Source organism: Felis catus, chromosome D1, assembly GCF_018350175.1.
Source record: "Felis catus isolate Fca126 chromosome D1, F.catus_Fca126_mat1.0, whole genome shotgun sequence".
In the NCBI taxonomy this organism is placed as follows: Eukaryota; Metazoa; Chordata; class Mammalia; order Carnivora; family Felidae; genus Felis; species Felis catus.
This window is the reverse complement of record NC_058377.1, coordinates 115,034,007-115,059,435: the sequence shown is the minus strand read 5'-3', so window position 1 is coordinate 115,059,435 and position 25,429 is coordinate 115,034,007. Positions and strand designations below refer to the sequence as shown.

The window sequence follows — 25,429 nt, the reverse complement described above, 5'->3', positions numbered from 1 at the left end:
TGCACAAAAGAGATGTGATTGGCCGAGAGACTTTGCAAGTCTCACCTCTACTGGTGCTCAGAATGCAAATTAAAACCACAGTAACACATGACCTTTTGCTCGTCAGCTAAAATTTCAAAGGCTGTCGCTGTTTGGGGTTGAGAGGCTGGGGAGCTGCCGTTGTCGGGCCCTGGATGAGGTGGGAGTCCACGCTTAACCGGCCCGAACAGGACAGCTCGGCAGCGTCCGTCAAGATCCACAACTCCTGTGTACTTTTATAAGCAATTCGGTTTGGCGGGGGGCGGGGGGCGGGGGGTCTGTCCTAAGGAAGGACACGGAAGGCTGTTCATGACCTCACTGCCGGTACCAGAGAAGAGTTGGGAAGAGCTTTGATGCCCAGAGGCAGGAGGGTGGTCAGTGTGCCAGCACCCGGAGTTGAGAAGGAGAGCCCCTTCAGGTGTTACTCAGCGAGCAGAGGAGGATCGCGTGATGGCCTTGGTTACAAAGAGGCTGGACCGGCTGGGGGAGAGAAAGGGAGGCAGAGGCACTACCCAGAGCTGAGCGGCACCCAGCACCAGCACCCCTCGGGCGCTGCGGGTCTGCAGGAGGGGGCCCCGTGCTGGGGGCCCGTCACCGGCAGGCCTGTTGCCCTCTGGCTGAGAGCCCGGCCAGGAGCGGGACAGGCGGCTCCTCCCTTCCTTCCGCCTCGTAGCTCCTGCTGGTGCCTCCCTGGCAGAGGCCAACGAGAAGCTGAAGGTCGGGCAGTCGGGGCGACACGGTTTGTCGCCTTCTTGCCTGGGACTCCGAGGTGAGCACCAGAGGAGCTATGAGCCAACAGGAGGCTGGCCCCGCTGATGAGGTCAAGGCAGCCTTGTAGCAGGGAGTCCCGGGTGCCAATTACGGATGAGGAACACGGTCCCGCAGCACACGGGAAGTGAAGAAGCCACGTCACGGGACAGGACGGGGTCGTGGTCTGTACAGGAAGGCGATGCCTGCATGTGTGCGTGTAGACACGCACGTGCGTAAGCAGCAGGGAGGGGCACGGGGCTGGTGGCGGACGTGCGCTCCGGGCCCGCAGCCGCCGTTCCCACGGCACCTGCTTCCAAGACCAGTGTGGGGCCGGGGAAGGACGGAGCGCAGGCGCGGAGGCAATCTTTGGGGGTGGTATTATTTTACTCAGGTTGTTTGAATATTTAACAATGACACTATGTTAATTTATTACTGCAATTTTTAAAAATACAAAAATAAAACATGAAAACGTTTTTTAAACAGACGTGAAACGGGTGCCTGGGTGGCTCAGTCGATTGAGCGTCTCACTTCAGCTCAGGTCATGATCTCACACTCCGTGTGTTCGAGCCTCGTGTGGGGCTTTGTGCTGACAGCTCAGAGCCTGCAGCCTGCTTCGGATGCTGTGTCTCCCTCTCTCTCTCTCTGTCCTGCCCCTGCTCATGCTCTCTCTCTCTCGCAAAAATAAATAAACAAAGGGGTGCCTGGGTGGCTCAGTCGGTCAAGCATCTGACTTCGGCTCAGGTCATGATCTTGCGGTTCATGGGTTCGAGCCCCGCACCGGGCTCTGTGCTGACATTTCAGAGCCTGGAGCCTGCTTCGGATTCTGTGTCTCCCTCTCTCTCTGACCCTTTCCCTCTTGAGCTCCGTCTCTCTCTTTCAAAAGTAAATAAACATTTAAAAAAATTTAAATAAACATTAAAAAATAAAAAAAAAAACAAAAAGATATGAAAGATACTAAGGACTCAGTGAATTTGTATGAGTTGCTGTGGGTAGAACATTGTTTCAGATTAGGAACTTTTATTTTGAGGGGTTTTTTGTTTTTTTGCTTTTCTCCTTTTCAGTTTTTTATTTAATTTGTAGTGAGTTAACACAGAGTGCAGTATTGATTTCAGGAGTAGAATTCAGTGATTCATCACTTACACACAACACCCAGTGCTCATCACAAGTGCCTTCCTGATACCCATCACCCATGTAGCCCCCCCACCTCCCTCCATCAGCCCTCAGTTCTCTATCATTAAGAGCCTCTTCCGGTCTGTTTCCTTCCCTCTTTTCCCCTGCCTTCCCGTATGTTCATCTGTTCTGCTTCTTAAATTCCACATATGACCGAAATCATATGGTATTTGTGTTTCTCTGACTTATTTCACTTAGCATAATACCCTCTAGCTTCATGCACATCATTGCAAATGGCAAGATTTTGTTCTTGTTGATGGCCAAGTAATGCTCTGTTCTGTATATAAACCACATCTTTATCCATTCATCAGTCAATGGACGTTTTGGCTCTTTCCATAAATCAGGAGTGATTGTAAACATCGGGGTGCATGTGTTCTTTCAAATCTGTATTTTCGTATTCTTTGGGTAAATACCTAGTAGTGCAATTGCTGTGTCATAGGGTAGTTCTATTTTTAGTTTTTGAGGAACCTCCGTACTGTTCTCCACAGTGGCTGCACCAGTTTGCATTCTCAACAAGAGTGTAAGAGGTTCCTCTCTCTCCGCATCCTCGCCAACATCTGCTGTTGCCTGAAGTGTTAATGTTAGCCATTCTGACAGGTGTGAGGTGGTATCTCATTGTGGTTTTGATTTGTATTTCTCTGATGATCAGTGATGTTGAGCATCTTTTCATGTGTCTGTTGGCCATCCGGATGTCTTCTTTGTAAAAATGTCTATTCATGTCTTCTACCCATTTCTTCACTGGATTATTTGTGTTTTGGGTGTTGAGTTTGATAAGTTCTTCGTAGATTTTGGATACTAACCCTTTATCTGTCATTTGCAAATATCTTCTCCCATTCTGTCGGTTGCCTTTTAGTTTTGCTGATTGTTTCCTTCGCTGTGCAGAAGCTTTTGATTTTGATGAGGTCCCAGTAGTTCATTTTTGCTTTTGTTTCCCTTGCCTCTGGAGATGTGCTGAGTAAGAAGTTGCTCCAGCCGAGATCAAAGAGGTTTTTGCCTGCTTTCTCCTCGAGGATTCTGATGGCTTCCTGTCTTACATTGAGGTCTTTCATCCATTTTGAGTTTATTTTTGTGTCTGGTGTAAGAAAATGGTCCAGGTTCATTCTTCTGCATGTCACTGTCCAGTTTTCCCAGCACCCCTTGATGAAGACACTGCCTTTATTCCATCGGATATTCCTTCCTGCTTTGTCAAAGATCAGTTGGCCATTCGTCTGTGGGTCCATTTCTGGGTTCTGTATTCTGTTCCATTATCTGGGTGTCTGTTCTTGTGCCAGGGCCATACTGTCTTGATGATGACAGCTTTGTGATACAGCTTGAAGTCCGGGATTGTGATGCCTCCTGCTTTGGCTTTCTTTTTCAAGATTGCTTTGGCTACTCGGGGTCTTTTCTGGTTCCATACAAATTTTAGGATTGTTTGTTCTAGCTGTGTGAAGAATGCTGGTGTTATTTTGATAGGGATTGCACCGAATGTGTCGATTGCTTTGGGTAGTATCAACGTTTTAACAATATTTGTTCTTCCAATCCACGAGCATGGAATGTTTTTCCATTTCTTTGTGTCTTCAGTTTCTTTCATAAGCTTTCTGTAGTTTTCAGCATACAGATCTTTTACATCTTTGGTTAGATTTATTCCTAGGTATCTTGTGGGTTTGGGTACAGTTGCAAATGGGATCAATTCCTTGATTTCTTTTTCTGCCACTTCATTATTGGTGTATAGAAATGCAACCAATTTCTCTACCTTGATTTTATATCCTGCAACTTTGCTGAATTCATGTGTTAGCTATAGCAATTTTTCGGTGGAACTTTTTGGATTTTCTACTTAGAGTGTCATGTTGTCTGGGAATAGTGAAAGTTTGACTTCTTCCTTGCCCGTTTGGATACCTTTTATCTCTTTTTGCTGTCTGATTGCTGAGGCTAAGGCTTCAGTATTATGTTGAACAGCAGTGGCAGGAGTGGACATCCCTGTCTTGTTCCTGACCTTAGGGGGAAAGCTTTCAGTTTTTCCCCATTGAGGATGATATTAGCTGTTGGTCTTTATATGGCCTTTATGATCTTGAGGTATGTTCCATCTAATCCTACTTCGTTGAGTGTTTTTATTGAGAATGGATACTGTATTTTGTCATGTGCTTTTTCTCCACCTATTGAGGGGATCATATGGTTCTTATCCTTTCTTTTATTAATGTGTATCACATTAATAAAAGAAATTATAAATAAAAGAAATTAATTGATTGATTTGTGAATATTGAACAACCCCCGAAGCCCAGGAATAAATTTCATTTGATCATGGTGAATAATTCTTTTAATGTACTATTGGGCTCGATTTGGTAGTATCTCGTTGAGAATTTTTGCATGCATGCTCATCAAGGATACTAGCCTGTAACTCTCCTTTTGAGTGGGGTCTCTGTCTGGTTTTGGAATCAAGGTAGTGCTGGCCTTGGAGGAGTTTGAAGTTCTCCTTCCATTTCTATCCTTTGGAACAACTTGAGAATAGATATTGATTCTTCTTTAAATGTCTGGTAGAATTCCCCTGGGAAGCCATCTGGCCCTGGACTCTTTGTTGGGAGATTTGCTTTCATCAACATCAGTCGAGTAAATTTGAAGATCATTTGGCTTTACGAAACAATTCACGGGGCGCCTGGGTGGCTCAGTCGGTTGAGCGTCTGACTCTGATTTTGGCTCAGGTCACGATCTCGTGGTTTGTGGGTTTGAGCTCCGCATCGGGCTGTGTGCTGACCGTGTGGAGCCTGCTTGGGATTCTCTGTCTTCCTATCTCTCAAAAATAAATAAACATAAAAAAAAATGAATGAAGTAGCTTTGCCTGTCCTGATATGGAATAATTTCCAGGAAATACGAAGTGTGTTTACAGCCCGTTAGCAGTGTGCCTGCTGCCCCTCCCTCTGCAGGGCCCGTGTGTCTGTGCAGAGAACCTCCAAGGGGTTGCTGCGTATCCGCTGTGTCCCCCACACGCAGCCTCAAGGTCACACGTATGTGCAGACGCGCTGAAGCCTGTGCCTCAGACTAGCCTGGTTATCTGTGGCAGGGGTTACCGTTTCTCTCGTCTGACTTTGTCTCCCTTCATGGTGAAGCTCGTTTTCCTGAGCCTCTTTCGTTTTATTTCTTCCTTTCCTTACCTGAAATCCGACTCCTTTAATAGGCCCAAGTGTCCGCCCTCATTCATGTTCAGCTTGTCGTACTCCGGTCTCACACACAATTGACAGACACACCGAGGGACCTCCCTGAGCTGTCCTTTTGACCTCTGTCTACATTCGAGCCCATATGTGAGTTGTCTGCTATTTGTTGTTTTTACATCAGAAAAAAATCTATTCCATTTTTGCCCAGCAGTTTGGTGCCCCTGCCCCCTCCCTGGGTCTCAGTTCCTTCTTCTGGAGAGACAGAAGCTTCCCGCTGTTGGGGATTCTTTCTTTCTCTTATTGAAGTTACGTGGACACACAATGTTACATTAGTTCCAGGAGGACAACATAGTGATTCCACAATTGTGTACAGGATAGGTGTGTGATCACCATCCGTCCCCGTACAGAGTTTTTACAGTATCATCGACCGTATCCCCTGTGCTGCATTTATTTTATAGCTGGGCATTTGCGCGGCCTCATCCCCTCCCTTGTTTTGCCCATTCCCCTCCCCCAACCTCCCCTCTGGCACCGCCCCATTTATTTTCTGCATTGAAGTCTTTTTTCTTCGTTCATTTGTTTTGATTCTTTAGATTCCACACGAGTGAAAGCATACAGTATGCGTGTTTCTCTGTCCGACTTATTTCACTTAGCATAATGCCCTCGGGGGCCATCCATGTTGTTGCAAATGGCAGGATTTCCTTCCTTTCTATGGCTGAGTAATTTTGCGTCGTCTCCGTCTCCCACTCTTCTCACCCATTCGTCTGCGCACGGGCACTGGGGCCGCTCCACAACTTGGCAGCTGTAACATCTGCTACAATAGACTTGGGGGCGCGCGTCCTTCCCAGTTCGGGTGTTTGTTTCCTTGGGTAGGTACCCACAAGCGGACTCACTGGCCCCTGCAGCAAGTCCACGTTTTAGTGTCGGAGGAACCGCCACACTGTCCTCCACAGCAGCCACACGGGCTTACACTCTGCCACCAGTGCGCGACCGTCCCCTTTTTCTCCACACGCTCACGTTGCTGTGGATTCTGACGAGGATGCGCCCTTGACCTGCTCACTCTGGCGAAGAGGCACGGGCAGGGGGTAAAATCCTGTCTCTCAGCCTGCCTGCCACAGCAGACCCTGGGAGTTCAGGGACGGCTGGCATTCCGTCCGATCTTGCAGGGGAAACCGGCCTGGACCCGCCCTGGCACCGAGGCGCGCCAGCCACAGGCGGGAAGTTCCCCTCTGTGATTCCGATGGCCTAGTGTACGCCCGTGGCCGCAGTGGCCAAGGCCGTCTTCACAGCTCTGTCCGCGGGCTGTCCTCACCGGGAAGGACTCGGCTCCACCGCGTCCTCGGAGGAAACCCAGCCCCGCGAAGCGTCGGCAGCTCACACAGGTTTTACAGAGCGACGGAGGAGAGGGTCAGGACGTGCACCGCCTTGCTGAAGTCAGTGTAGACGTCCGATGTGTGCGGCGCCCCCAAGGTCCTTTCTGGCTGCCAGCTGCCCTTCCTCCCACGTGATCCCCACCCCCAGCTCCGTGGCTGCTGGGGACCTCACACAGGACCCCTCCCGAGGGGGGATGTGGGGGCCTCCCGCAGGGGAGCCAAGCCCACCGTGGGCCATCTTTGCACAACCCAAAATCCAGGATGGGTTTCACGCTGTAAAGGGCTGCAGAAAAACAAGACAAGAAGCTGGAGAACACGCAACAGGGCCTGTGTGGTCCCCAGAGCCCCCAATATTACCGTCTGGACCTCAGCAGAGAGTCCGAGAGCCCCAGTCCAGAGTGACGGGAAATAGGACCAACAGGAAAACCCGAAATCCCCCCGGCTGGCTCTCGTCTGCTTTCTGCACTGTGGGCAGGGGGCAGGCGGGCGGGGGGGCCTGGGGGGCTGAGGACTTCTGGGGCGAGCTGGGTGCAGACCCCTGCCGGCGAGAGTGTCTGGGCTCCAGGCGCCCCAAGGCTCAGACAGAGCGCTGCGTCGTGGTCCAGTTGTAAGCAGCCGCCCTCAGGACAGCCCTGGGTCTGTCCTGTGCCCTTTGTCACAGAAATCCGTCTAATGCCAGGAACACCCACTTCTGACCCCTGAATGCTGTGACTCTGCTCTCGTTTCCTTGCTCCGTGGGCATCTGAGGGGCCGCAGACCGCCGGCGTCCTGTGACTTGGGTAGGTCACAGGGCCGGCCAGCCGCGGCCACTGCTCCGGTGGCCCAGAAGTTGGGTCCTTCGGCTTCTGTGTTGCTGAGGACAAGGCCGTGGCCTGGGACGAGCAGGAGAGCGCCAGCAGGTTTGGGGCTGTTCTCAGGGATGGACGAGAAGCCTGGAGCCCACTAGGCCCTGTCGTCACCGTCACCGGGTGGTCTGCGGGCGGAGGCACAGCCCAGTCCTCCCGAGCCTTTCTGGGAGACGGCTGAGCGAGAACCCCAGGCTGTTGCGAGTTCTGGAAGGGTCCATAGGCTTACTGAGATGCAGCCTCCACTGTGGCCCCAGAGAGGCGGGCAGTGCGGCTGTTGCTAGAGGAGCAGAGGCTGGTTTCGTGTTCACAGCCGCCCAGCGGGAAGCCCTCTGTCCACAGCCGGCTGCTCGGGGGCTCCCCGTCCGCAGGTGCACGCCCTTCCACACACCACGCACGTGCTGCTCACGTCCTTCTGCACACTCCGGACACGCCCCGCGCACACCCCACGCACGCCGTGTCTGCCGCAGATCTTCCCCGAGCGTGTCCTGGAACGTAGCCTCCCGGAGACACCTTCTCAGCCTTGACTTCTGAAGATGTTCGCGTTTCATCCTCGTCGCTGAAGGGTGTCTCCACGGGATGTGGGAGGCCAGGTCACTGCCCTGCTCCCGGACAGAGGTGGGAGCCAGTGGTGCTGGCCCGCGGCCCGAGGTCCCTGCAGGTTCCTCTCCGTGTGCTTCTTTCCGGTGGCTGCTTCCAGGACTCTCCTGTGCCTGTGGCTGTTGGCAGGTTGGGTAAGACGTGCCCCCGTGTGGCGCTCTCTCCTCGCGCTGCTGGAGGTTACTGGGCTTCGTCAAAATATTTAGCCCTTATTTCTTCAACAATTTTTTAAACGTTTATTTGTTTTTGAGAGACAGAGTGTGGCCGGGGGAGGAGCAGAGAGAGAGGGAGACCCAGAATCGGAAGCAGGCTCCAGGCTCCCAACTGTCAGCACAGAGCCCGACGCGGGGCTTGAACTCATGGACCCGGAGATCATGACCTGAGGCGAAGTGGACACCTAACTGACGGAGCCCCCAGGCGCCCCAGCAATTTTTTACTCCCTCATCTTTGTCCTCTCCTTCTGGGATGTCAGCACTGCACGTGTGTTATAGGCGTTACCTCCCGGTGTTACACGTCCCCTCACCCTGCATCACGTCACAGATACTGCGGTGCTTACAAACGGAAGGCTCATGGCGACCTCGTATCGAGCAAGGCTGTGGCACCACTTTTCCAATAGCATTTGATCCCTTCGTGCCTGTGTGCCCGCTGAATAATAAAGAACTTGACTGGTCTTGGTCCCGGCTTTCTGGGGTGGAGACTCGAAACCCTTGAGTTTTGAGTCACAGGGGCGTCCTTCTCACTCACACGTGAGTTTATGTCATGACCACCTGGCCAGGTGTGCTCACTATTGGGGTTTCTTTGCTTTTAGGGTAAGGAGATACGGTTGGCCCATGAACAACGTGGGCGTGAGCTGCACAGGCCACGTGTACGTGGGTTGTTTCCAGTGACCACAGCACAGTGCTGCAAACGTCACTCTCCTAACTTTCCTAATGACATTTGATTCTCTAGCTTAGTTTATTGTAAGGACTTAGCAGGTACTGTATACAGCACGCAAAGTACATGGTAATGCACTGTTTATGTTACCAGCAAGACTTCCAGTCAGCGGTAGCTGTTAGTCAAGTTTCTGGGAAGTCAAAGGTTATATGCAGACCTTCAACTGCACAGGAGTGGGGGGCATCGGTACCCCTTGATCTGTGCATTCTCAAGGGGCAACTGTATATGTGTGCACAAACCGTGCAAACACACAAATGAGAAATGTTTCTCTGCGCAACCAGCTGTACCTACGTTAAGCTAAACACGAGTTCTAACTACGTCTCCGACCACCACCCGTTACCCACCTGGCCATCCTCCCCCCGATCCCCTGTAACCTCCCACTCAGCGGTGAGACCGCACGGGGCTCCCACCGGCCGCCGGCCTCGTACTCAGTTGTTCACTCCAGGACGCGGGCCGCAGGATCAGAACTGGTCACCTGACCCCGCCGGGAACAACTTCGTCAACTAGAGCCCGGCGCTCGCGGGCGGGTGACCTGCCTTGAGTCTTACGGACTCCCGCCCCTTCAGTGAGGGGGTTTCACGCATTTGTGACACCCCGAGAGTCTGGCCACCGTCTGCATCCCTTCCTGGGTCCCCGATGTCCGAAATTATCTTTCCTTCATTCGCGAACGTTAAAGTTCTGTGGGTTTTGACAAATGTGCGGTGCCCTATATCTGAAGGAAAGTATTTGCAGAACAGTTTCACTGCTCTAAAAATCCCCCTACCTGTTCAGCTCTGCCGCCTCCCAGACCTCTGGCTGCTGCGGTCCGTTTGGCATCTCTATAGCTTTGCCTCTTCGCTTAGTAACGTGCACGTGGGCTTCCTCCGGTGTCCGGGCGGCCTCAGAGCTCATTCCTTTTTATCCCCGAATAGCAGTCCATTGTCCGCATGGACCACGGTTTGTTTATCGATCCGCCTGTTGAAAATACCTCGATTACTTGCAGTTCTTGGCGATTATAAATGAGCTGTTATCAACGTTCAGTGCAGGTTTTGTGGGGACAGAAGCTTTCAAGGTAGTTGGGTAAATAACTAGGAGGGCGATTGCTGGGTTGTACGGTAAGAGGATGTGTGGTTTTGTAAGAAACCGCCAAACTCAGTTCCAGCGGCCGCACCGTTCTGCACCTCCGCCTGCAGTGAGAGCTCTTGTCCTACTGGCAGCCGGTGTTGTGGGTTCCTTCCATTTCAGCCATTCTGATAGAGAGTTGTGTCGGGGCATCTCCGGTGGCCTTTTGATTTGAAACTCCCCGATGACACACGGTGCTGAGCATCTTTTCGTGCTCTGACTTGTGTGTGCACGTCTTTGAGGGGAGATGCACGGTCGGATCTTTTGCCTGACTTTTACTGGGTGGTTTGTTTTATTATACTTGAGCTTTAAGGGTTATTTGTACATTTTGGATAACAAGTCCTTTATCTGATAATGTGACTTGTGTGTATTTTTTGTATTGTAACTTTCTATTCTTTAAATGCGGCCCTTCCCGGGGCGCCTGGGTGGCTCAGTCGGTTAAACATCCGACTTCGGCTCAGGTCATGATCTTGTGGCTCGTGGGTTCGAGCCCCACGTCCAGCTCAGAGCCTGGAGCCTGCTTCAGATTCGGTGTCTCCCTCTCTCTCTCCCCTTCCCCCACTCGCTCTCTCTCTCTGTCTCTCTCAAAAATAAATAAACATCAAAAAAGTTTTCTGACGTTGCCATTCCCAGAGCAAAAATGTTTAATTTTAATGGAGTCTAACTTGCAAAATTTTTCTTTCAGGGACTGTGCTTTGGTGATGCGTCTACACGCAAGGTCACTTTTGTTTTACTGTAGAAGTTTTACAGTTTTGTGTTGTACATTTAGGTAAATTCAAAATACATTTTTCATATTACTGTGGCTTATAATTTATTTTGAATTAAGTGTTGTATAAGAGTTAGGAGCTGCATCGAGGTTCGTTTCTGTGCATATGGGGGCTCAGTTCTAGAACCGGAGATGTTTGTATATTCAGCTTTTTTCTCCCCTGTAATGTGGAGCGATTTAATTTGCTGTGTTCAAGATAGAGATGGTTTCTGGAGATGATAAAGCTGCCCTCTCAGTAGAATTCATTTTGCTTTCTTTTCTTTTAATAGCATTGCTGTTTCTTGGAGAATTCTGCGGTAACTATAAAAAAGCAAAAACAGTATTTATTTCCATCAGTTAATGAAGCAATATATAAATTGTGACACACTCACAGAATTGATTTGTGAAAAATAATTAGTGCATGTATTAACATAAATTTCACATTTTTAATTGAGTGACAGGCACACAACAAAATAATGGGTATGCTATGTACATTTTTTACAGAAATATAATGAACATAAAACAGTGGGTGTCAGGTGTGCATCGTAACAATTCGACGTTTGTGGAAATGGGGAAACGATCACCACAACAGATTTAGGTAACATCCATCACCTCCCCTGGTCACAAAAACTGTTTTCTTCCGATGAGAACTTTTAATCTACTATCTGCCTTTGCAACTTTCCAACGCACAGTATGTGATTATTAGCTAGAGTCACCATGCTGTGTGGCACATTCCCCGGGACTCGTTTATTCTGGAACTGAGGTTTGTCCCAACGGACCCCTTTCATCCCGTCTGCCCACACCCCGCCCCCTCGCAGCCGGCGACCACCGCTCCGCTGTCTGTGTCTCTGAGCGCATAGTCACGCGCAGTAGGTCCTACGTGTGCGTGTGCGTCCGCGTAAACGTGAAGCCCTGCAGGCCCATCCACGTCATGGCAAACGGCAGGATTTCATTGTTTTTATGGCTGAGTAATATCCCATCGTGTGTATGTGCCACTTCTTAATCCGGTCCTCACTCGACGGACATTTGGGCTCTTTCCACGTCCAGGCTGTTACCAATAGTGCTGCAGTGAACGTGGAACGCGTACATCTTCTCAAGTTAGTGTTTTCATTTCCTTTGGATGAATTCCCAGAAATGGGATTGCTGGATCATCTGGTAGTTCCGCTCTGTTTTCTCACTGTCTTTAATTTTTGGAGGAAGCTCCATACTGCTTCCCAGAGCGGCTGCACCAACTTTTACTTCCACCAGCAGTGCTCGAGGCTCCCTCCTCCACATCCTCGCCGGCACCTGATACGGCTTGTCCTTGGGCCTAGCCTTTCCGGCAGGTGTGAGGTCCTGTTTCACTGTGGCTTTAATTTGCATTTCCCTGATGATGAGAGATGTTGAGCATCTTTTCATGTGTTTGCCAGTCACCTGTGTCTTCTTTGAAAAAATGTCTGTTCATGTCTTCTGCCCATTTTTAATCTGTTTTTTTTTTTTGCTATCGTGTTATATGAATTCTTTATACCTTTTAATATTAGCTCCCTGTCACATCCATGATTTGCAAACATCTTCTCCCACTCAGTAGGTTGTCCGTTCATTTTGTCGACGGTTTCCTTGGCTCCGCAGAAGCTTTCTGGTTTGTGTGGTCCCGCTTGTTTAGTTTTGCTTCTGTTGCCTTTGCTTTTGGTGTCAAATCCAGTAATCGTCGTCAAGACCAGTGCTAAGGAGCTTAAGCCTGTGTTTTCTTCCAGGAGTTTTATGGTTTGAGGTCGTCCGTTCTGAGTCGGTTTTGTGTATGATGTGACGTAGGGTCCAGTTTCGTTCTTTTGCCGGTGGCTGTGCCGTGTTCCCAGCACCGTTTGTTGAAGAGACTGTCCTCCACCATGTGTATTCTTGCCTCCTGCACCGTAATTTACGTGACCATATGTGTGCAGGCTTATTTCCGGGCTCTGCATTCTGTCCCAGCTTTCTTTGTTCTAAGATTTAATTCAGTGACCTGAAAACAGTTTGACTCTTTCACGTGTTCCTTTTATACTTCGTTAGGTAGAGCTGGGGCGTTCTTTAGTCGGGTTCATTCTTCCCCACCATCAGGGGAACACCTTTCTGAACGTTCTCGCTGATGCCCCGTGAATGGCGAGGCCCCATCTAGCTGCTGGGAACAGGCAGTATTCCCAGCAACTCGTGAGGGTTCCCTGGGGACCGTTCCCTCCAATTCCTTTGGATTCTCTCCGCCAGTCGGGCAGTTTCCTCACGTGCATGTGCTGACTAGCGCGCTGCTGAACGCTCAGGGGCCCTGGGGGCCTCGAGTCCTTACTTTGTGCAGACGCTTGCTGACCGACAGCACAGATTCTAGCCTCCTTGGCCTCCCAGCCTCCAGGCTCTGTCGCCTTAACCAAGAAGGCCTCTGGGATCCGCGTGGGTTTTCTAACCTCTGCCGTGGGCTGGAAACCTCCTCCAGGCAGGAGCGGGGGCCGCCCTGTGCCTCACCTCGTGCGCTCGCAGTCCAGCAGGGTCCTTTGTCCCCGGGTGTCCCATGCCTTCATATATCCTTTCAGGTTTTCGTAGTTGTTTCTGGTGGGAGAGGGATACGGTCCCTGTTACCCTGTCTTGATCAGGAGCAGGAAGCCTGATGGCCACGTTTCGGTCAAGTTTGAAGAGACGTGACCCATGAAGCCCGCTGTCATTTTACTCCTCCGGGATCCGCTCCCCCCAGGGCGCGGTGCTATCCGCGCCGCCACAGTTGCGCAGCCGGGAAAGCGACCTGGGAAAACCCACTCTCAGTCGCCATCGGAAAGATGTCTTTGGAGTGTTTCACTGGGTTAGGATACGTATCACACACTCCCGCTTTGGACAAGCATGAAGGTACCTTCCTTGGCTATATTTACGTGTATTTATTTAAGAACGGTGAGAGGTTCAGATTAAAAAACCCATCAAACATGAAACAAAAGCAGTGGAGGTAAGTGACGGAATCAGTAGAAGTCATCCCGTCATCGGTAAGTGACTTGTTACAAAATCCTTCCGCTCTCGTCAGAAGGGAAGGTGTTAAAAGGAGGAGACCGAGCTCCAGTGGCGGCAGTGAGCCGACTCACGACGTTCGCTGGCCCAGGGAACGAGGAGCAGGTCGTGTGGGCATGAGGGGGCCGGGGACACGTTTCTCGCCGACCTGCCCTGACAGCGGAACATGCAGCACCGGGGGAGGGGGGTGCCGTGCGGACCTCGGGTGTGCAGACTGGGGGGAGGCCGGCCCCGAGGAAACCCAGAGGCCCGAGGCCACCGCTCGGACGTGAAGGAAATTTGACAAGCACGCTCCCGTGAGTCACAGCCCGTCGCGGTGGCAGGTGGTGAGGCTCAAGAAGCTTGAACTGGCAGCGGTGTGAGCGGTTCAGCCCCCGCGTCGGAGGAGGACTGGCTGTGGAGGCCCCACCGCCCGGGGCCCCCTCACCCGCCCGCCTGGGCCCAGCCTTCCGGCGCTGTGCTCGCGGAACCCTCTTTTCGAGTCGTTGGACACGGTTTTCATCAATTTTGTCTTCTAGGGGGTGTGAGCTCATCGCAGAGTAACTGAAAATACAGAGAAGGAAACTGGTAGCCCCAGTACGATGTGAAGGGAGCCCCGCGGGCACCTTGATCACCGTTACTCACGTTCTTCCGAGCCCAGCTGCTGCCGCCAGTGGAGATGCCACGTGAGCCACGCCAGGTGCTCAAAGCCACACGAGGGGGACGGTACGGTGGGAACATTTCCTGTGTGTGTGTGTGTGTGTGTGTGTGTGTAAATTTAGGGTTCTGGTCTCATAAGTGAGGGGAAATAGACACCCACAAACACACATAACAGGTGCGATCTAGAGGCGAGATGAGGCGCCCCCTGTTGTGGCTGCAAAAGCCGTGAGGCGGAGCCTGGGCTTCTCTTCTGGAGGGGGTGAGCACCGCTGGCCCGGCCTCAGGCCTCGCCACGGGAGCCCCGGCACAGAAGCTGGGCGCCTCCTCGTGTGCCCACCCCCAGGAGGCCCCAGGCTCCGCTCAGCGAGTCAGGGAACCCACGGAACATTTTCCCTAGTTTCTCTGATCCTGGAAACGGCGGAAGCCGCCAGTGACACTATATTCTCCACAGCCTAAAGGCCAGTGGTGCATGGCGGGGAGAGAGCTCTTTTATAAACTGGGTCAGCCACTGCTTCGTCCTGGGTGACAACTTGTATCTGGGCTTCGGGTGTAAGAGTGTGAAGTGCTGGGAAGTGGAAAGGTGGGGTCTGCTTGGGACAGGACATCCCTGTAACCAAAAAACATTAAAAAATGTGCTTAGAAACAGAGAAAGAGACACAGAGAGAGGGAGAGCGCAAGTGAGGAAGGGACAGAGAATGAGAGAGAGAGAGAGAGACAGAGAGAGAGAGAGAGAGAGAGAGAATCCCAGGCAGCCTCTGCCGTCAGCACAGAGCCTGATGCAGGGTTTGAACTCAGGAACCGCAAGATCGTGACCTGAGCCAAAGTCAGATGCTTAACCAACTGAGCCACCCAGGCGCCCCCAAAAAACATCTCTAAGGTAATAAGAATAATACACTTTCCAGAAAAAAATGCTTAGAAAACACATATAAGTATAAATAACAAAAGTAAGTCACCCACAATCCAATTACTAATCAGTAGCAAACATTCCTAAGATTTTGGTGTTTCCGTATATATATGAAACGTAGACATGTGTGTTGTGTTTTGTTTTGTTTTTAACGTTTATTCATTTTTGAGAGACCGAGAGTGTAAGGGAGGGGCAGAGAAAGAGGGAGACACAGAATCTGAAACAGGCTCCAGGTTCCGAGCTGTCAGCACAGAGCCCGACGCGGGGCTCGAACTCACGGACGGCAAGATCATGACCTGAGCCGAAGTCGGACGCTTAACCCGCTGAGCCACCCAGGCACCCCCATATGTGTTTTATATTTTACTGTTTACTTATTTTGAGAGAGAAAGAGAGCAAGCAGGGGAGGGACACAAAGAGGGAGGCAGAGAAGCCCCAGTAGGCTGCACACCGTCAGCACGGAGCCTGATGCCAGGCTGGAATTCACTAACCGTGAGATCATGACCTGAACCAAAATTGACAGACGCTTAACCGACTGAGCCGCCCAGACGCCCCTACTTATGTGTTTTATTATTGGATCTTTCATACATACAATCATTTTCAAAACACGAACACCCTCTACTGACCCTATCTTAAAAACGTGATCAGAGCCCCTTGAACACCTTCTCTGATCCCACCCTGCATCGTTGCCCTGAAGGTAACTACCAACCTGAATTTAGTTATTCCCACAGATTTCTACTGTCACGTAAGTGTGCATTCCAAAAAATGTAAACTCCCGTTCTGCGTTCTGCCTGTGGTAAACCTTGTATAAATAGTGCAGCGTATATCCTTCTGCAGATCGCTTTTTTCCGTTCAGTAACATTGTAGATACAATGTAGTTTGTTCATTTTAACTGAAGCAGAGGATTCCATGGTGTGAATATGCCCAGATTCATCTGTTCACACCCTCTCGTTTCTGATGTCTTGCGCTGAAAATGCACTTTGGGGTATTCACACGTTGTGGACCTGGACACCATGAGAGGTACTTGCTCGGGTCTTGTGGAGTTGCCCTCCAGCGTGGTGGTGAGCACTCGCACTGCCACCAGCAAAACGGAAGCTTTCCCTGTCACTCCAGGTCCCCACCAGGAATCCCCCGGACAATGTCAGTCCCCCCACCTGAGTCGTAAGAGTGAGAAATTGTGTCTCATTGCCCTTTTGATTGGCATTTCCCCAGCATTGGCGAGGTTGAGTGCACTTTCATATGTTCCTTGGCCGTGCATATTTTCTCTGACTTGCCTGTTCATGCTCTGTGCATATCTATTAACGTAGGAAATCCTTCCTCACCCAGGGTCATAAAGATATTGTCTTCTAAACATTTTTAAGGTGTGCTTTTCACAGTGAGGGTGTAAACCCACCTAGATTTGATTGGAGAAGGTATGACCTGAAGTAGAGATACAATATCATAGTTCCTGTGGCCACCACTGAGATATTTACACAAAGACATACCATAAAAACGTAATTGAAGTGAAATACTAAAAGGAGTTTGCAGAAGCCAAAAGAAGGCAGAAAATGGCAAACAGAGAAACAAGGCACAAATAGAAAACACGTAAAAAATGATAAGACTTAAGTCCGAACGCATCAGTTCTTCCATGAGCTGAAAATGGCCTAAGCACATTAAAGACCGACGGTCAGCATGCTGTCAGAAAGGGTCTGCTGCTCTTACCACAGTGTGTGTGTGTGTGTGTAGAAAATCCCTATGGACAGAGACTGTCAGAGCACTTACAAGAAATAACAACTATCTTCTGTCCCCAAGAAACTCGCTTCAAATGTGAGCTTACAAGACGGCTTGAAGAAATGGCAGAGGACACACTGGCAAACGGAAACAGAGGGAGCGCCGGACAAAGTCAACTGCAGAGCAAGGAAAATGCAGAGACCAAGAGGGACATGACAAGAAGACCCAACAAGACTCAACGTGTGGGCACCCAACACAGGGTCTGCAAAGCACAGAAAGAAAACACTGGCAGGATTTCAAGGGGAATTTGACAAACTCCAGTTACACTCGGAGGTTCCAATGCTCCTGTCTTGGGAATTGACAAAAACTGGTAGAAAATGAGCAAGGATATGAAGAGGAGAACAGCATCGACACGGACGTGTACACATACAGGTGTCCACACACACAGAACATGTACACATATAGGTGTCCACACATACACACACACACACGCACACGCACACACGAGCATATATACGCGTGAGATATTTTTATATCTTCACCCAACACAGTAGAACACAACCCTTCAAGTGCACACGACACATTTACCAAGATACACTCTAAAGTCATTGAAAGTAATTGAATGACATAATGGTATTAAGCCAGGCATTGTTAACAGAAAGATAACATGAAATTCTCCCACCCTTAGAAGTTAACCAGTCCACTTCTAAATAGTTCATACATCAAAGAGGAAGAGTCAAGGGAGATTAGAGCATATTTTGAACTAAAACTGTCCAATTTATGGGATGCATATAAAGCAGTACTTAGAGGGAAATTCATAGCACTAAATGGTGACATTACAGAAGAAGACAGGTCCCAAATTCATTAACCAAGTGTCCACCTTAAGACGCTCCACGGGGGAAGGGAACTCATAGCTCATGAGTTCAAGCCCCATGTTGGGCATGAAGCCTACTAAAACAAACAAAAGCAAAACCAAAAAACCCCAACAAATAAACCCAAAGCAAGCGGAAGGAAGGAAATGATAAAGATAAGAACAGGTATCAGAAAAATTGAGAACAGAGAAAAATCAGTGAAACCAAAAACTAGTTCTTTGAAAACATCAGTGTGTTGATAAATCTCTTGCAGACAGAAAGAATAAAAGAAGACATAATTCACCAATATTAGGAAAGAGAGCATATCACTACCATCCACAGAAACATAAAAAGGGGAACTGCAAACGACTGCACACACATTAATTTGACAACTTAGATGAAATGAAGCAATTCTTCAAAACCCCACGCTTGCAAAATTCACTCAAGACGAGTTAGGTAACTGGGATAGTCCTCACAATGTGTGTGTCTTTTTCCACATCACCCAGGAATTAACTCCATTCTCACAGACGGTGACCAGGTGTCCCACCAAAGTAACTCAGTTCTGACTCTACCTGCCTGAAGAAAGCACCACAGGTGAAGGACTCGGTCCCACAGCCCGCCCCCAGTTCAGACGCCAATCCAGGTTGTCTCCTGTGCTTCTGACTCACCAGCTATTAATTGGTTTCCATGACCCCCTCCTCTGGTTCTGTTAATTTGCTAGAGCAGCTCACAGAACTTGGAAGACAAGTTGACCTACTAGATTGCAAGTCTGTTACAAAGAATATTAAAGGATATGAATGAACGGCCAGATGTAGAGATACATAGGGTGAGGTGTGCAAGGGTCCCTGGATCCTTCTGCGCGTGAGTCACCAACCTGGAAGCCCTCAGGACCCCCTCCTTTTGCGTTTTTACGGAGGCTCCAAACCCTCTAATCATAGTTGGCTCCTCCTGGCACCCAGCCCCCATCCTTAGGGCTCTTCCAAAAGTCTCCTCATGGACACAAACCCAGTTGTGGTGTAAAGGGGCTGTTTATGCGGAACAAGACACCCACTTCACCCTCATGGCTCCGAAGGGACTTCAGGAACTGAGGATGGGAGACCAACTGTTGTAACAAAAGACGTTCCCTTTTCTCTTAGAGACTCCAAGAGTTTTGTGAGCTGTGAGCGTCAGGATCCTGGATGAAGACCAAAATACATATTTGCTGTAAAGCACAGTGTCATAGTCCCATAACCATTTAAAAAATTGAAAATGTAGTTACGGGGCACCTGGGTGGCGCAGTCGGTTAAGCATCTGACTTCAGCCAGGCCACGATCTCGCGGTCCGTGAGTTCGAGCCCCGCGTCAGGCTCTGGGCTGATGGCTCGGAGCCTGGAGCCTGTTTCCGATTCTGTGTCTCCCTCTCTCTCTGCCCCTCCCCCGTTCATGCTCTGTCTCTCTCTGTCCCAAAAATAAATAAAAACGTTGAAGAAAAAAAAAAATTAAAAAAAAAAAAAAAGAAAATGTAGTTACCCCTCCTGAAAAACCTCCAGGCCCCAATGGCTTCAATGACAAATTCTACCAGACACTTAAAGAAATAACACCAATTACACTCATTCTCTTCCAGAAAAATAAAACAGGAGGGAATATGTCCCAACTTATGAGGACAGCATTACCCTGATATTCATACCTAAGAGTACAAAAGAAAGTAAAAGGAAGGGAGGGTGGGAGAGAGGGAGAGATGGAAGGAAGGAAGGAAGGAAGGAAGGAAGGAAGGAAGGAAGGAAGGAAGGAAGGAAGGAAGGAAAGGGAAGGAGGGAGGGAGGGAGGAAGGGAGAACTACAGACAGATACTCCTATGAGCCAAATGAAAATCCTCAATCAAAATATAGTCAAATCAAATGTTATATAAAAAGAAGAATACACCACAACCAAGTGGCATTTATCATGAAAATGCAAGGTTGGTTCATCAGTTGAAGACGTATCACTATCATTTGTCATGTTAATCATCTAAAGGAAAAAGATCACACATCGTATCAGTTGGTGCAGAAAGAACATTTGACCAAACCCAGCACCCACTCATGAGAAAACTTCCCTCAAAGGGCGCCTGGGAGGCTCAGTGGGTTCAGCATCCAACTCTTGATTTCAGCTCAAGTTGTGATCTCAGGGTTTGTGAGATCAAATCCCGAGTCAGGCTCTGCACTGACAGTGTGGAACCTGCTTGGGATTCTCTCTCTCTTCTCTCTCTGCCCCTCCCCCGGCTTGTGTGCTTTCTTAAAACCAACAAACAAACCTTCCAGCAAAAAAAGGGGTAGCCGGGAACTTCCTCAACCAGATAAGAGGCATCTACAAAAACAGACAGCAACTTACATCACATTTAATGGTGAAACACTAGATGTTCTCCCTGAAACTAGGAATAAGACAGAGAAACCTACTCTTAGGAGTCTCATTCAACACCATACCGGAAGTCGTAACCACTCTAAGGAAAGTTTAATAAATGTACACATATGGGGAAAAAAAAAAAAGAAATAAAACTGTCCCAAATAACCTGTAAGAAAAACTTGTAGAACAAATATGTAAGTTTGGTGAGGTCGTGGGATGGAAGATTGCAACAGAAAAATCAAACTTAGAAACCATAAATTTAGAAAATACTATCTACGGTAGCTCCAAAAAAGCCCCATAAATACTCAGGTACACTCCACAGAAAACATGCACTGGGTCTGTGTGTTAAAAAATACAAAGTTTTAAAGAAAGACATCTCTAAAGACTTAAATAAATGGAGAGACATACCATGTTCAGGGATTTAAAGATTTGACATAATAAAGACACCAGTTCTCTTTAAATGATGTGTGGATTAACTGCATTCCCCAAATCCCACAAGATTTGTTGATATAGGTAAGCTGATTCTTATATGCAAATAAAGAATTTTGAAAAAGAATAAAGGTATGAGCATTACGTTACCTGATTTTTTTTTTTTTTAATGTTTGCTTACTTTTGAGAGAGACAGCATGAGCAGGGGAGGGACGGAGAGAGAGAGAGACACAGAATGAGCCTGACGCAGGGCTCGAACCCACGAACCGTGAGATCATGACCTGAGCCGAAGTTGGACGCTTAACCGACTGAGCCACCCGGGTGCCCCTACGTTACCTGATTTCAAAACTGACTCTCACGTTGTGGCAGTGGAGCCAGTATGGTGTCGGTTGGTGAAGGATAGATATGTAGATCCATGGAACAGAATCCAGAGCCCAGAATAGAACCAGACAAATAAGGGTAATTGGTTTTTTTACAAAGGTAGAAAGGCAGTTCACTAGAGAAAGGGTAGTTTTTCAACAAATAGTGTTGGGACAGCTGGAAATATATATGCAAAAAAAAATGAGTCGTGGTCTTAATTGCATAACTTATGCAAAGATTAACTCGAAATCAGTCATAGATCTATATATAAAAATATAAACTTTTTGAATAAAAACAGGAGCAGTCAGGAATATGCGACTCTTGATTTCAGGGTTGTAAGTTCAAGCCCCACGTTGGGTACAGAGACTACATAAACAAACAGACTTTATCTTATTTCTATTTTGGAGACAGAGAGAAAGGGCATGAGCAGGGGAGGAGCCGACAGAGGGAGGGAGAGAACCCCATGCAGGCTCCACACCCAGCACGGGGCCCCACACAGGGTTCCTTCCCGCGACCCTGAGACCTGAGCCGAAATCAAGGGGCGGACGGACGCTTAGCCGACTGAGCCACCCAGGTGCCAATAAACTTTTTTTAAAAAGGAAGAAAATCGTACTCACCTGAAGTTAGTCCAAGAGTTGGTACATAGGACATCAAAAGCCAAATCTGTAATAGGACATACGTCTCCCGGTCCACTGAGGGGCGTGCCACGTGCCCCCTGTACCTGGGTGGCCCCCGGAGTGCGGCCGTGTCGCTGCCAACCTGTGACCAGCCTCCACCGACCCCCGAAGCCCCTAGCCACCACCCGACACCCACCACCCCACGGCCACCACTCTGTGCGCCTCGCAGAGACGGGCCCAGATCTGGGGAGCAAACCCTGCCCGTCGGCACAGAATCGGTGAGGTGTTCTGTGAGGGTCAGGTGGGAGGCATTTTCGACTCGGGGCCAATGTGCCGCCATCCACAAAAGCAGCCTGTTCCATATGTGAACTCAGGGGCCCAGCTGCGTTCCCATCTGTGACTGCCTTTTAAGCCCCCAGCCGTGTTGCGGGGTGAGGGTAACTCATTTGGGGCATGAGAAAACCGGAACGCCGGAAGAGAGCAGGGCCGTGGATGCCGAGGAACAGGCTGGTCCACCGAGAGAGGACAGGAAGGAAGTCACTGACAAATTGGAGTTTATCTAAATTAAAACCGTTCACTCTGCAAAAGGCACCATTCAGACAGCAAGAAGGAAAGCGGCGGAGCAGGAGACAGATGCCAAGCCGCGCGTGTAGAAGGGCCCCCGCAGACTGAGACCAGCCAGCTCAGTGATCTGACAAACGACCAGGCGCAGAATGGGCTCGAGATCCGAACAGACGCTTCCACGAAGAAGCTACAGACACACAGATGCGCATGGATGCAGTGTGTGTGTGCGTGCGTGTGCGTGCACGCGCGTGTGCGTGCAAGTCAACGCGCAGAAACGTGCCGAACCTTGACAGCACGAGACAGCAGCACCCGCCTGTGGGCAAGGCTGACGGCATCCAGCGCTGGCGGGGCGAGGAGGGCAGGTGGCGGGCACACAGCGAGGCCGCCACGCTGGCAGGCAGTCCGGCCGCCGCCTCCAAAGCGCAGCACGCACCTGCTCGTGAGTACTGACCCCACTGGTTTGAAAACGCACGTCCACACAGCCTGCATGCCAGCGCTCCCTGCTGCACTCCTGACACCTGCAGGCAGATACTCTTGGATGAACACTGGAAAGCCACAGAACGGGACAGAAGCCAGCGATAGGTGAGGAGACGAGCTACCTGGCAGCTGGGCCGGGCGGGGGCGGGGCTCCACACATCCCACGGCAAACTGAAAACAGCAGAATGAACGTAACCCATCCAACTTTCTGAGGTGTTTGCATCTCATTGTGCATAGACTTGAGCCCAGAGAAACGTGGCCTCCGAGGCGCTCGTGGCGAGCCGTGGGGGCTGCACGCACACACCCGCCCCCGGCCTCCCTGTGGGCCACACTCCCTGCCCCTGTGCCTGGAACCCCGTTGCCCCTGCTGTGGCCGCTGCAGGGAAGAGGGTGCTGGCCAGACATGCCCGGGCCCCAGCGCAGGGCACCAGCCCGGCCGGCTCTCTGTGAGGAGGGGTGTCCTCTGCCCCTGCCACCCCAGGCTCTTCCCAGCGCGTGTCCAGCCAGGGCTCGGGAGGGCTGTGCACACAGCGGAGCCACTGCACGGAGAGGAGGCCCCTGTCAGGCACTCAACCCCCACCCGGTGGGGACGAGGCTCCGACTGTCGGCGGGCCTGGGGCTTTCTCAGGCTTCTTCATTCCGGGCCTGTCACAGCACATTCTAGACAGAGTGCCCCCAAAGCTGAAGAAACATGTGGCGAGTAGAAGCGTCCCAGAGGCCCTGGCCCTGTGTGTGTGTGTGGGGGGGGGGGGGGGGGGAAGGGTGCAGAGCTCCGTGCAGCCGGCAAGGCTTTGGTGACTTCCCCCGGGGGGCCCAGGGGCGCACTCGGGGCTGAGCAGCCGTGGGGAGCGTGTCCGCCTGGTTCCATGGGGCCCTGGCGCAGGGAGGTTCCCGACCCCCGGCCGGTCCCGAACACCTACGGCCCTCCCTCCAGGAGGAGGGGCAGATGTGCACCACCCAGATGGGATTTACTTCGCCCAGTGGGTCCTTCAGTGTCTCGGTGACGGGTGCAGCCACCCCAGGAGACCTAGTCCCTGAGCCGCTCGCCGCCCTTGGCCCGAGGGAGGCCCGCGCTCGGCCCCACCCCCCAGACAAGCCAGGCCACGGGCAGGGCCTCTAGGGCGGGGGCCGGAAGCTAAGACCCGCCCTGGGGAAGCCCAGGGCCCCCCTGCAGGAGGCGGCAGTGCATGGATGGCCAGGCCAGCCTGGAGTGTGGACAGGCCCTTGGCCTGTGCTGCCACCAGCCTGGGGTCATGTTGCCACTGGGCGTGGGGCAGCATCCGTTGCCCCCCAGGTTTGCGGTCATGCTGGCCAGGCCCTCACGACCCTGAGCGGCCTGTCCGTCCTCGCAAGTGCACCCACACGGGGGGTCGCGGGTAGAAGGGGGTTCCTAGCCCGTGCTGAGACCTCAGTGGGTCCTGCTTAGGCTGTTCTTCCCACGCCTGCTGGCCCCACAGACCCCCTTCTCGCTCACCCCGAAGCTCTAGAATGTGTACATCCCGGACGGTGAGCACATGCTTATGGCCACAGCCCACACTGTCCTCAACGTGCACAGAAGTGAGTGAGCCTGTGGAGGCGGTGGGCAGGGGCCTCGGAGGGAGGGCTGGGCGTGCAGGTTGGGCAGGGGACACTGCCCTGAGGACCAGCGGGCAGGGGGCCTTCCCCCCCCCCCCCCCCCGCTGCTGTGGCACTGCCCAAGACGCTCCTGGGCACAGCTGGACCCCCAGCAGCTGCCCCTGGGAGGCCCCTGAGGCAGCAGGGTGGGGCCCCTTTTGGCCTGACTCCCAGACGCTTCTTAGGACGCCCCTGGAGTCTCTGGAGTTTCTGCAGGACACGCTCGCCCAGACCTGGGCCCTGGAGGACGACGTGGTGCTGAGGCACCTCATGGCCCAGCCTCCAAGGGCCAAGTATGAGCCACCCCACCAGGTGGGCCTCCCTCCAGTCTCCATCCGTCTCCTCTACTGCTCTGGGATTGGGAGCCAGCCAGGGCTGGGCATCCGGGCACTCGCTGCGGGGGCTGGGGGTCAGCTGCCTGGAGGGCTGTTGTGTGTCAGGCCAAGGTGGCCGCGCAGGGAGCCACGAGGGTACCCTGGTGCCCCACCCCGCTCAGGACAGACAGCTGGAGAAACTAACCCCCCTCCCCCCCATCTCTTGAGCAAAACTCGAGCTCCCCACGATGTCCCTGGGCCTGGAACAAGTGTCCCTGGCGCCCAGGCTCCCCTAGCCTCTCCTAACTTCAAGACGCTCCCCAGCCCAGCCACCGAACATGAGCAACCCGGACCCCCTCTCGGCCAGGCCAACCTCAAGGCCTTGGAGCAGCTGCAGGAGGGAACCTCCACGGAGCCCGCGGCTGCACACCTGTCTCCAGATCTGGCCTGTCTGCTGCACCCTCCCACCCCACCCAGAACCCTCTCTGGCCCGCCTGCTGCCAGAAGTCCCTCTCAAAGCTCCCAGTGAACCAGAAACTAGAACTCAGAGCTACAACACTGGGTCCCCTTCCCTTCAGCACCTGCCAGGGCCACCCCAGGGGCCACACTACACACCCGGCCCTGGAACCCCACCGGGACCCCAGTGACAGGGTCTGGCCAGCCCACCACACATGAAGCTGGAGCGCCCCGTCCACCTGTGCTGCCCCGTGGCCTGCAGCTGATGCCCCTCTCTGGGTAGAGACTGGCATGGCCAGCACAGAGGCAGGGCAGCGCCCCGCCACTGCCCCAAGGCCGCCAACGTTCCTGCAACCCTCTGACCTCTGCGCCCACAGAGAAGCTATATGCTCGAGGGCCTCTGGAGGGGACGGTGATGAGTGTGGTGGCCCCGAGGCTCTGGGGGAGGAGCAGAGGCAACACAACCACCCCCCCCCCGGACAACCAA

At 51.6% G+C, this 25,429-nt stretch overlaps 1 long non-coding RNA gene across 1 annotated transcript in view; it reads left to right on the top strand.

The window, feature by feature from the left end:
- LOC111556761 overlaps positions 1–19,098 on the top strand; it is a 32,139-nt gene extending 13,041 nt beyond the window's left edge. Inside the window, exons 4-5 of the long non-coding RNA XR_002736494.2 lie at positions 14,173–14,359; positions 16,986–19,098. This is a non-coding gene — a long non-coding RNA (uncharacterized LOC111556761). The remainder of the gene's footprint in view (positions 1–14,172; positions 14,360–16,985) is intronic.
- Positions 19,099–25,429: the final 6,331 nt, after the last annotated feature.